Here is a 12,183-nt window from a genome sequence, read left to right as displayed (position 1 = left end):
ATAGAGTCTGGCCCAGAGGTTGCTAAAATATGTGCACAGCTGACTTACCTGGGCATATTTGCAATTATAATCACTGAAATAGCCTTTAACAATGGAAACCATGATTAAATATATACATACATATATATATATTTATACACACACACACACACACACACACACACACACACACATATACACGTAAATATATGAAATTACATACAAACAGAAAAAGGTCGTTTTTTGTTTTAGGATTCCAGATAATTTTCTACTTCTTTAAGCATGTTAAAACAAATATTAATATTAATTATATTTGTACTATTTTTCAAGTTTTCCATAGAGTACAATAACTTCAAATGTGAAACTATGCAGTTCACAATAGATGACAGGCAAATAATACTGAATATTTGATGCTGAACTGAAATAGAAAATATGATTTTGACATTAGCACAATGACAATCCCAAAATATCACCATAACAATCTATTTGTCAAAATAACAACAAGACAATTTGTCTCCATTAGTTTTTAATTTATCTAAATAAATAACCCCTCATTTGTCTTTTTGCATATGCAAAATTTTATAAATTTAATTCATTTTCAATAAAATTATTTGTAAAATTACAAAATTTATTTATAATCATTAAATTGGGGGTAAAGATACTAGGTAATGATACCTATTATCTATATAAACAATTCTACTTTCACATTTTATAAGACATGAAAGAGAATCATTATCATAGAAACTATCATATGCAAAGTTGCTGTTCCAGTTAAGATTAGCCAATCTGGGGATTAACTAATCAAACTGCATTCCAGCAAATTCTAATTTCTATATATCCATTATCATTTTTACATTTAATACTTCATGTGTAAATTCTGTTCAAATTTTTAAGGTATATTTATAATTTTGTAACTGGCACAACTGGTTTATTGTACATTTGGGTTGTTTCTACCTCTTGGTTATTTATAAATACTGTTGCTAAGAATGTGTTATATAAGTATCTGAGCTTCTGATTCAATGATTTGGGGTATATAAATCCATGGATGAGGTTGTTGAGTTATATGGTAATTCTGTTTTACTTATTGAAAAACTCTTTTCTACAGTAGCTGCATCCTTTATTATTCTCATTAGCAATGTAGAAGGGACTCAGTTTCTCCACATTTTCACCAACACTTGTTTTGTTCCTACTTTGTGAATTATAGCCATATTAGGATATATTTTAGTAACACTTGTGTTTCAGAAGAACCTCCCACTTTGAAGCAGGCAAAGTGGACTTAATTCAATTTTGAAATGATCTCAATCTGCTTATTCCTTACAGCAAATCACAATACTATTCATTGCATCATATAGGTATAGATGTTGATACTTTTATATGCACACAAAAATGCATGCATATATAAGAAAGCATATATAAAAATGATAAAAGGTGGTAACAAGAAAGGCAGGAAGTACTTAAGGATAGATATTTTTAAAAATCATGACTAATATAGCAGGAAGGCATCACTCAAAAGCATTAATATAATAAATATTTGAAGAAATTACCAAAAACTTACCTTCTTCATTTCTTTGTTCAAATGTTACCTTCTCTGTAAGGTCTTCTTAATCACCCTACTTAATACTGCAATTTCTCTACCCCATCATCTATTCTCTCTATCCTTCTTATTTCTCTCCTTAGCATTTATAACCATCTGTATATACTATATGTCTATTCATTTTGTTTCTCATCCCCAAAATGTTCGAATGTTAGCTTCTCAGGTGAGAGGCCTGATCAGTTTTGTTCATTGACAAATCTTCCATGGCAGCTCACTTCTTAGCCCATATTGTAATGTACCAGTAATTTGCCTAAATTAATATAAAAAGTTAAATAAGCAGATAACTTAAATTTCTGTTACAGAAATTGAAAGGCGCCCCTTGGGTCTAAAAAAAGTTAAAATGACATAGTAACTGATAATAAACTTGGTATCTTATGAGATGGTACGTGATAAAAATACACTGATTAAAGAGGGTTGGATGGGTATAGATTTATGACATATTTCATTTGGTTGCCTGTTTACTATTACACATGTTCCCATGTTCTATTATTAGTGTTATAGTAGCTGAATGTATTTCTTTTAAAACTTGATTAATCCTTCACTTTTATTTTGATATAGTGTGGCATTTTTCTTATTTATTTGTAACATCTTTTATATGTGAAGAATGTTTTTCCTTTGGCCTTATGACAAGTGTTTTTTAGTCTAGATTTTTCTTTTCATAGAATTTGGCATTTTGTATGTGGTCAAATTGATTTCTTTATCTATAACTTCTGCTATCTGCAGCATGCTGTGCCTATCCTAGGTTGCTATAAATATTAATTCCTTCTAAAAATTTTACAATAAAATTTTAAAAGGGCTATATGGATTTATGAATGAGTTTTATATAAAAATAAAGGTTTGCCAAAATAAATTCTCTAGTAGACATCAAAGCAGATAACCCTATATTTCCGTTGTTCAACCTTAATTGAAATATCTCAAATGCAACAACACATCTGATTATTGCAGACTTTTTTTCCTACAGAAATTTTTTCAGTTTCCTAAATTATTATTATTATTTAAATCAACTGCCTTGGTACAACCCTGGAACTCAAGTTGTGATGTTGCACTTTTAACATCCCAGTGGGCATAGTGAAATTAAGCAGCAAAGGAGAAACATGAAAGGTCTGAAGTATTCAACATAGTCCACTAAAAAGCAAAGTTCTCTTTGGATTGGGCAAAGGGGTGGGGGGGGGAGGGCGGTAGGGAAGGGACATGGGGGTAGGAAAGGTGGTGGAATGAGAACATCATTACACTAGGTACATGTATAATTTCACAACTGAGGCAACTCTACACTATGTACAAGCAGAGAAATGAAAAGTTGTGCTCCATTTGTGTAAATGAAATAAAATGCATTCTGCTGTCATGTAGAACTAATTAGAAAAAAAATTAAAGTTACTATTAAACAAAATGAAAAAAGAAAAAAAGAAAAATTCCAATAACACCCCTGTGTTTTTCCTATTGTAAGCAGCATTAGGAAATTCTGCCACAACTAAAATTGAAGGTACTTGATTTAATAAACTATTCCCCAACTTATGAAACAAAGAAATTAGTTTTCTTAAACACTAAATAAAGCCCAAGCAAACATAAAATTTCAGATAGATAGGTGAAATGCATATATAGAGAGTGAGTTACAAAATATCACTTGAAAAGGTCAGAAGAGACCTAAAGTCAGCCAAAAGCTACTGCTCATTAGAAGACCCTGTATTTGATAAAATATCCAAAATTCATTAATTCACACCACTTAATATGTTTTGAACAAAAGAAAGCAAATAAATCCAACGGAAGTAATAAAATTGCCTTGCTATAATGATCACTATTTTTTAAAAAATGGCAAATTTATAGTTAAATGGGTTTTGCTTAATCGACAAATATCCATTGTGGATTTCCTTCTATCAGAAAAGGACCTTGAGTTTCTGACTGAATTTAAAACTCTATTATATAATCTTCTGCCTTTAAGAAGCTTATAAACAATTTGAAAAGATTAAATATTTGCAAATAAACAAAAATCTAATCAAATTCCCAAGCCCATATCAGGTATGCTAAGAAGTTAAGAAACTCATTTTAAGTGACACATCAAGTTAAGGATCACTTTAACTCTCCACTGCTTTCACAGAAAAGATTGCAGGACCTCAGGCATGTTAAGCCAGAGCTCTTCCACCCAGCCCTAAATCTAACTTTAGAAGAAAGGAGTTTAAGTAGGGTAGAAAACATGTTCTCAGTAGAATAAAAGGATGAGAACCTTAGGCAGGGTGGTATGCCACTATAATCCTAGCTATCAGAGACTGAAGCAGGAGGATCTCAAATTCAAGGTCAGCCTGGACAACTTAGGAGACCCTCTCTGAAAGCAAAAAATAAAAAGGAATAGGGATGTAGCTCAGTATTAGAATGCTTGTCTAGCATGCAGGACCCCCGATTCAATTACCACCACAACAAAAAGGTAAGAACCAAATTTTAGACAAAATAAATGACAAGGCATAATTCAGGAAACCATACAAGCTATGAAGAGCAATGATCATTTATTGAGCACACATGTGTCAGGCAGTGTTTTTTTTTTGCCTACAGTATATAATGTGATCTTCAAAACAATTAAGTTTTATTTTATTAATCTTACTTCATGGAGTTTAAGTAATCTGCTCAAGGTTAAACTACTAGGAAGTAGCAGAGCTGAAATTCAAATTCAGGTGTTGTTCATTTCAGAGTTTAGCCTCTTAACTAATACACAATACCATAAACCATGCTTTTCAGGAAAGGGAAGTTACTGAGTAGAATGATAAAGTTTCAAAATGGACATGAGACCATAACCTTCCAAACAGCAAAGTCAAGTCGTTTTATGGCACATCATGGCACTGAATATTTCTTTTTTTTTTTTTTTTTTTGCACTGAATATTTCTTAAACAATTCTGACAAATAGGCCATGAAGAATTCTGAGAGTCTGATCCAGTGAAACAAGACTCTTGACCTATTTGTAAAAAACCAAAGAACCTCTTTTATGAGGGAATCTATTAAGCCATATTTTTTAAAGTTTAAGCAAAAATTACTCAAATTTGTAAATTCATATAGTAAGAACACATTCCCTATTTGAGATTTTTCCTCTTTATGTCCAAAATAAATAACAATTTAGTATTTATTCTAACAATTTAATCTCTAAATCCAAACCTCAATTTAAGACTTTAAAGTATTTTAATACTTTCTGGTCATGTGAATTATGCTTTCAATACATGCATTTTCTGATCTATATTATGGGCCAGCACACTTATCAGCGAATCAGAAATACAGTTATATCAAAAAGTAAGTTACTTAGATCCCTTCCCCCTTAAAAAAAAAAGTTTTTCTTCATAAACCAAAAGCAAAAGCAATGTAAGAGAGTATATACTGTCTACTAATGTATATCAAATAACGTTACATTTTTCTAAAACTATAAATAAGAAAGTTTTAGGCAAAAATGCAAGAACTAACTAATATTTCATCATATCTTTGTTTATCATATCTCCTTTTTTATTGAAGTGAGGATAAATCCAATGGGAACAGTTTTACAAGAAGGCTTGTCTGTGGGGATTTGCCTTGTTAAGAGCAAACGACAAATGGTTTCCCCCATAGGAAACCTACTCTTGTTTTATATAAATGTATCCTTTCAGATTTGGTACCACAAATGAGACTGCAAAAAAAAACATCAGATTCTGTTTGAAAGTTCCATTGTCATTGTTTTGGTGTCTCTTAGATGGTTTGTTTCAAATAATTAACAATGTCAGCACTCAAATTGTTCATCTTTATCACAGAAAGGACATCACAACTAAGTTAAAGTCTAGGCTCACTGATTTACTTTAAATTCTAAAATAGAGAAGAGTAAAACTATATCTTGGTTCTTACTTATTCTTATCACAGTCTCATACTATTATCAGTGAACAAGATATCTTTCCAAAAATTCAGATTAAGAAAATAAAGTCATATAATAGCATGGCTGCTGGTATTGCTTCTAATTGCTGTGGAATGAAGGGCAGCCCATTCACATATTCATTCTGCTGGAGCACTCATCAGTGCAGCAACACCTTTAAAGCCCAACAGGGCAAGCCTCAGCTTGTCCTACCTCTATGAGCTGCCAGTACTTTGCTTTTATTCCACGAGTGAATGACCTACAGGAACAAATGTTTCCATATTTAAAATTAATAAATGGATTGTTATAACAATCTTCAGAATGTTTAGAATCACCTTTATCTTTATCAAAGAAGTGAAAAGAGGGGCTGGGAAAGTAACTCAGTGGTAGAGCCGATGCTTACCATGGGTAAGGCCCTGGGTTCAACCCCCACCACAAAAGGAAGGAAGGAGTAAGAAGGAAAAGGAAGGAAGGAGGAAAGGGGGGCAGAAAGAGTAAAGAGGTACATGTCAACCTGATAATTACTTATACTAATACATTAGTTATGTATACATCATTAATATCCAGTAAGGGAAAATACAGATAACAAGAATTTTTTAAAAATCTTTAATTTTCTTTTTCTAGAAAAATTATGAAGAAAGTTATGGATAAAATAACAAATATTCTGAATACTAAATGCTAAGCAGAGTTTACACTAACTAAAAGACAAGGATATTTGTCAGAGTGAGGAATGAGGAGTCTGGGGTTCAACAGCCTCAGCTCTGATAATGTATATGTAACATTTATCAGAGTCACTTAACCTCAAGTCACTTAACCTCAGTTTTCTTATGTAAATAAGTAGAAGGTAGGCAGGAATAACTAAACAATCTCCAGAATCCATCCTGACTTAAAAACTCTGATGTTAAATAAAACCCTAATTATGTCTCTACTGAAATCCTATATATTTGTGCCATTTAAAAGCATGTGTAACTCTACTAAGGGACCATTTCACTTGTCTAATCTCTACTATAGCCCTCTGGCTGCTTCTTTTGGTCTGCTATGCTGGGCCAGACATAGTAGAGGGACAAAGGAAAATGGCAATAGAATAGTGTAGCAGAGACGGGAAGAAAGGCTGAAATTGAGTCCTTGAGGAATGAAGACAGTCAATAAAGGGGGTTTGAGGTTCCAGCTCCAAAAGCTTGGCTACTATGCAAACAGAGTCAAGTTCTAAAACATAGGTCAATGCTTGGATAAAGCTCTTTCACATATAGAGATGGTCTTTTTCCTAATAAGACTATTAAACTTTGTTTGCTGTTAGGAAATTGCTATTATAGAATAAGTAGATCAATATTCTCTCGTTGGAAATGTGAGAATTGTTATCACATAACATAAATTATTATATTTATCTTAATGACATCACAAATTTAAATATACTGGCAGTTATATTTTAAAAGAAAATGATATTTAAATGCTAGAATAAAAATTGCCTGTGGTTTGTTCTTCTTTGTTTATTCTTGGCATTATTGGTACTGGGGATTAAACCCACGGGAGCTTAGCCACAGAGCCACATTCTCATTCCTTTTCATTTTTTGAGACAAGGACTCGATAAGTTAATGAGGCCACTTCTGAACTTGTATACTCCTTCCTCAGTCTCCCATGTCACTGGAACTACAGGTGGTGCCACTGAGCCTGGTACCTGTGCTTTTATTGATACTATATGAAACATAAAATAATAAAATGCCAAATAAAATTATACTTTGAATTTAAGTATGAGATATCTAAAAGCACAGAAAATACTACATGGAATATAAAACAATAAAAAGCCAAATAAGCATGGGCTGGCTTGTGGCTCAGTAGTGAAGCGCTCACCTAGCACGTGTGAGGCATTGGGTTCAATCCTTAGCACCACATAAAATAAATAAATAATTAAAGTTATGTCCATCTACAACTAGAAAACTATATTTTTTAAAAAGCCAAATAAACAAGTTGCAGTGGCACATGCCTATAATCCTAGCAACTGAGGAAGCTGAGGCAGGAGAATCACAAATTCAAAGCCTCAGCAAGCTAGCAAGACCCTGTCTCAAAATAAAAAACAAGAATTGGAGATGTAGTTCAGTGGTAAAGCACCCCTAGGTTCCATCCCTGCTACAAAAAAAAAAAGGAAAGAAAGAAAAAAAAATAACAATTTGATTTTGATTTTAAGTATAAGGAATCTGAAAGCATAGAAAGTTGGTATAATGTTGAAATTGATATTGCATTACATTCATAACAAAATGTACTATAAATATTACTGAAATTAGCATATATATTTAATGATTTTTTTTTTTTTTTGCAGGGTTACATTTATGTTTGGTTCAATACTGACTCATTAAACATTGTACTGGTGTTTTCTTCTTATACTACGTCTTCCATCTACTTCTGAAAAGCAGGAAAATCTAATATCCAGGATCACTTAGCATAGGTATTTCCTAATGGCAAAAAGAATTAAATATAGCCCTTTGAGAAAAGAAATGGTAGTTAGTTATGGGATAAAATCATTTAATTAGAGCATAGTTTTAGTTATTGCACATCACTTTATTATTCAGTCTGGATAGTTATCCTGGAATAGAAATATTTAAAAGACTGCTACAAAATCTTCTAATGTCACATACATTTCTAATGCACACTGGATCACACAGAAATTTAGTAATTAAAGCTATACACAAATTAAAAATAGAGACCTTATTTAATGTATTTATTTTTTCATGCTGTCATTTAGTTTCTAACAATATAATATTTTTAATCAAGAGATTTAGATCTACATTGTGTTGTATATTCAAATACCATTAATTATTATTTTATTATACATTAGTTCATATCATAATAGTTTTCAACATAAACAATGTTTAAGGTGTTTTTTGTTTTTGTTGTTGTTTGCTATAGACTTTAAAATTAGAAATGTGCTTCCTTCTATCTGGCCTCAGTAGGATAAAAAAAATTAGGGAATCTCCTCATTACTGAAGATAATAAATAATATTAAACAGCTTTCAATGCTATCACAAATTATTAGTACACTAGCTTTTGTGTGTCTCTTCCTTTATATTCTACTATAAACAACTTAAAATATGTCCTACTAACTGAGCAGCTAACTTCGAAGGAAACATACCAGAAGACAGTAGGCTCTTTTCCTTTATCAACTTACAAAATGATTTTAACTATTTACCCAAACCTACCCAAAGAAGTTAAAACAATGACAAACAAAAGATTAATTCCATTTCACATCTGAGAAGTATACCTCAAGACAGTTTTCTTTCTGCATCCTGCAAACAAGAGCTTCTGTCCTTGTACTTGCTACTTTTTTATCACATTTCAAAACCAGGAGGCTGAAATTACTAAACAAAAGACTAACCAGCAAGTGAAAACAACCTTCCTAATTTAATGCTGAAACAATATGAAGATAATCACTTTTAAATATTTTGCCCTCAACATAAGCATTAATTTAAGTCTACATTGAATCTGTTCTTAACATAAGATTTAAAAATTTTCAAAGCAACACAGAATTCAAGAAGGGTTCAAGTTTATTTCAATAAACAAATATTTCAAATTTTATACCTTTAAGAACAGTAAAAAATAATAATTTTTATATCTATGTGATGAGTACATGGCAGTTCATGATACTATTCTACTTTAATATGAGTTTTAAATATTTCAAAATGCAGAAAGTTTTAAGAATATGTACTTTATGGTATACAGTGTTTCAATATATATTGGTTTCCCAAACATAAACTGTTTTAGATATCAGATAAGCAGATATCCCAAATGAAAATATTTTGTTATTTTTTCATAGTAATTACAAGAACACCTGATACAACATATCAACTTAATGCTTTTCTATATATATCATCTAGAAAGTCAAACTTCATACCATAAAAGACAAAGGTTCCAGAACCTTCCAGGTGTGTAATGGCACATGCCTGTAATCCCAGCAGTTTGGGAGGCTAAGGCAGGAGGACTGTGAGTTCAAAGCCAGACTCAGCAACTTAGTATAAAATCATGGCATTTGCAGGTAAATGGATGGAGTCAGAGAAGATAATGTTAAGTGAAGTTAGCCAATCCCAAAACAACCAAATGCTTATATAGTGATATATCCAGGTATTTCTTAGACCTTTGCTATAATATTTTTTAAACAAATACTACAAATATTGTCAGTAATACCTACATTATTATTAGATACGTTGAATATAGCAAACCAGGATTCACACGTGGGCCCTGATATGATCCTTCTTTTTCTTTACATTATACTAGCAACTGTTCACATTCTGGTGTTTTGAATTACACAATCCCGCTCCCATTTACCTTCATTTTTACCTCAGTCTTTCAGATTAAGCTGGTGTTCTAGGTAATGTGCCATCTATTGGCATTATTTCTAAGGTTTGTAACCCAAAAGGTAAGCTGGAATTTCCAATACATATTTGGGAAATTCCACACAGCAATGGAAATAAACAAAAACATAATTTTATAGGCTTATGTCATGCAACAAAAATAATTACTTCTAAGTTTATCCAGGGCAGCAGGCTGGAGGTGAGTAGAATATCAGGGTCGCTAATATGACCTTCTCTCACAAATTACTCTGATCTTTATCTCCAGTCCATGGTCACTTGCATTCCTCTCAAACTCAAATGTGCTCAGGCAATCCTAACCCAGTTAAAATATTAAAATACATCTCTTTCCAAGTTCAAAGATTTTTAAAAATCCCTCCTCACTTCAAAGCCTTATGGTTCTTATACCTTTGCTGAAATATAAATCCACATCTATTATATAGCTTTACCCATTCAATATTATTTAAAGGTTTTAAATTTCAAAACTCAGCAGACTTCTAAAAAATAAAGGAACAGATCAAATGTTGATCCAGCAGCACAATATTTTATCCTAGTATAATTTAAATTAATTACATTTTTTGTCTTTAACTATAATTTAATTCAATTCAACATTCATGGCCTTTATGAACTAAAAATATCTCTAAAACTCATCAGGTAATGTGAGGCACTATTAAAAACTATTTCTAACATCACACAAAAGTAATTCAAAGAACTTAAACCATTCCCCTGCTTTTCTTTGTCTCCAGAAAATAGCACTGAGGTAAATGTTAAATGTCCCTAATACTATTCCAAGATATATAATTCAAAAACCAGTAAGCAAAAAAAATAAATAAATAAAAAATAAAAAAGGTACTGGTAAGTTCTACAGCACTAAGCCACATATCATTAAAATTACTTTCTAAAAGTGTACACACATAAACACTCATATATACAAAACAGTTTTAAGCTAAATTCCATGTTATAAGTATACCATAAAAATGTAAAGCATTTTTAAACACCCTTTTTAGAAGCATTCAGTATAATCAAGTTGTAAAACAAAGAATCTAAGTTTATCTAGTCTCTGTGTATAAATTTTTCATGTTGAGTTCTCACTGAGGCACAGTCAAATACATGTTACACATTTAAAGCTTTAGAAGTGATTTCCAGATTATTAGTTACTTATGTTTTTTTATTAATGACCCTTAAGCTGACACTTCTTCAAAACTCCTCTCTTAGATTGTTATCAGATATAATCAGATGCCAATCAGTAAAAGCCTGTTGTTACAGATATACTCTTGGGTTATTTAAAATGTCAACACCAGTAGCAGAAGAAAAACCTAGGTTTTATTTCAAAAATTATACCACAAAATCACCTATCTACAGCAAAATTTTAAGAGAAAGATTTAGGGAATCATTTAATGCATGAACTAGTTTTTCTCATTATTTCGTTATTTTATTCCTACCTATCTGAATCTGTGCGTGACTAAATCACAATACAGCCTCCTTAAAAGAGAAAGATATTGTTTTATATCCACTAGTATCCTAATGAACAGACATTTACAGATATATTCAATGTGTAGAAGAAAAGGAACCACTAAGTAGAAATACACTCAAACTTTAGAAGTAATAATTTAATAATGTAATAAGTATTTTATTAAAGTAATAAAATGCCTACTCTCACAAAAAATATATGTTCTCAGTACAATAGTCTAGCAGAAAAGAGAAGAAATTTGGAAAAGATGGTGGATTTTCTGAGTTACTTCACAATGCCTATCTGGAGTCCTAACCCCACCAAAACTTCACAATCCAGGAAAATGAACTGGGAAGAATATATAAGGCACTGGTATCAATAAGAAAAATAGGATATGATTTTTAAATATTATCTGCTTCTTCCCACTCTACTATAGCAACATCTCCCATTATTCCATAACTAAAGTATGGAAGAAAGAAACTTAACTCCCAAGTCAAGTAATATGCAACTCTAAGATGGTTTTGCAAATTAAGGTATACTAAATGACTGAAAATTAAGAGAACCAGATGCATTCTAAGGATGATGGTTATATTGAAATAAACATATGCTATTAAGCATACAAATCTGAATGTAGTTCAGAAACTTGAATGTTTTTACATTAACCAACTAAAAATAGCACTCAAAAATAATTTTTAAAAATTATAATAATGGGGCTGGGGTTGTAGCTCAGGGGTAGAGCACTTGCCTAGCACTAGTGAGGCACTGGGTTCAATTCTTAGCACCACATATAAATAGATAGATAGATAGATAGATAGATAGATAGATAAAATAAAGGTTCATTAACAACTAAAAAATTTTAACTTAATAATAATAGTAATTAGAGTCTCTTAATCTTTCATTCACTTCCCTATTAGGCTGGCAAAAGAATTGAGGTATAGTAGAATATGTGACTTTTCCTGAATTAAGCAAAAAT

The 12,183-nt window shown here is 31.4% G+C and overlaps 1 protein-coding gene across 2 annotated transcripts in view; it reads right to left on the bottom strand.

The window, feature by feature from the left end:
• RFX3 (regulatory factor X3) overlaps nucleotides 1-12,183 on the bottom strand; it is a 329,303-nt gene that overhangs the window by 308,292 nt on the left and 8,828 nt on the right. The window lies entirely within an intron of this gene.

The sequence above is a fragment of the Spermophilus citellus genome, assembly GCF_964194105.1.
Source record: "Spermophilus citellus genome assembly, chromosome: 2".
Taxonomy (NCBI): domain Eukaryota; kingdom Metazoa; phylum Chordata; class Mammalia; order Rodentia; family Sciuridae; genus Spermophilus; species Spermophilus citellus.
This window is presented reverse-complemented; position numbering and strand designations above follow the sequence as displayed.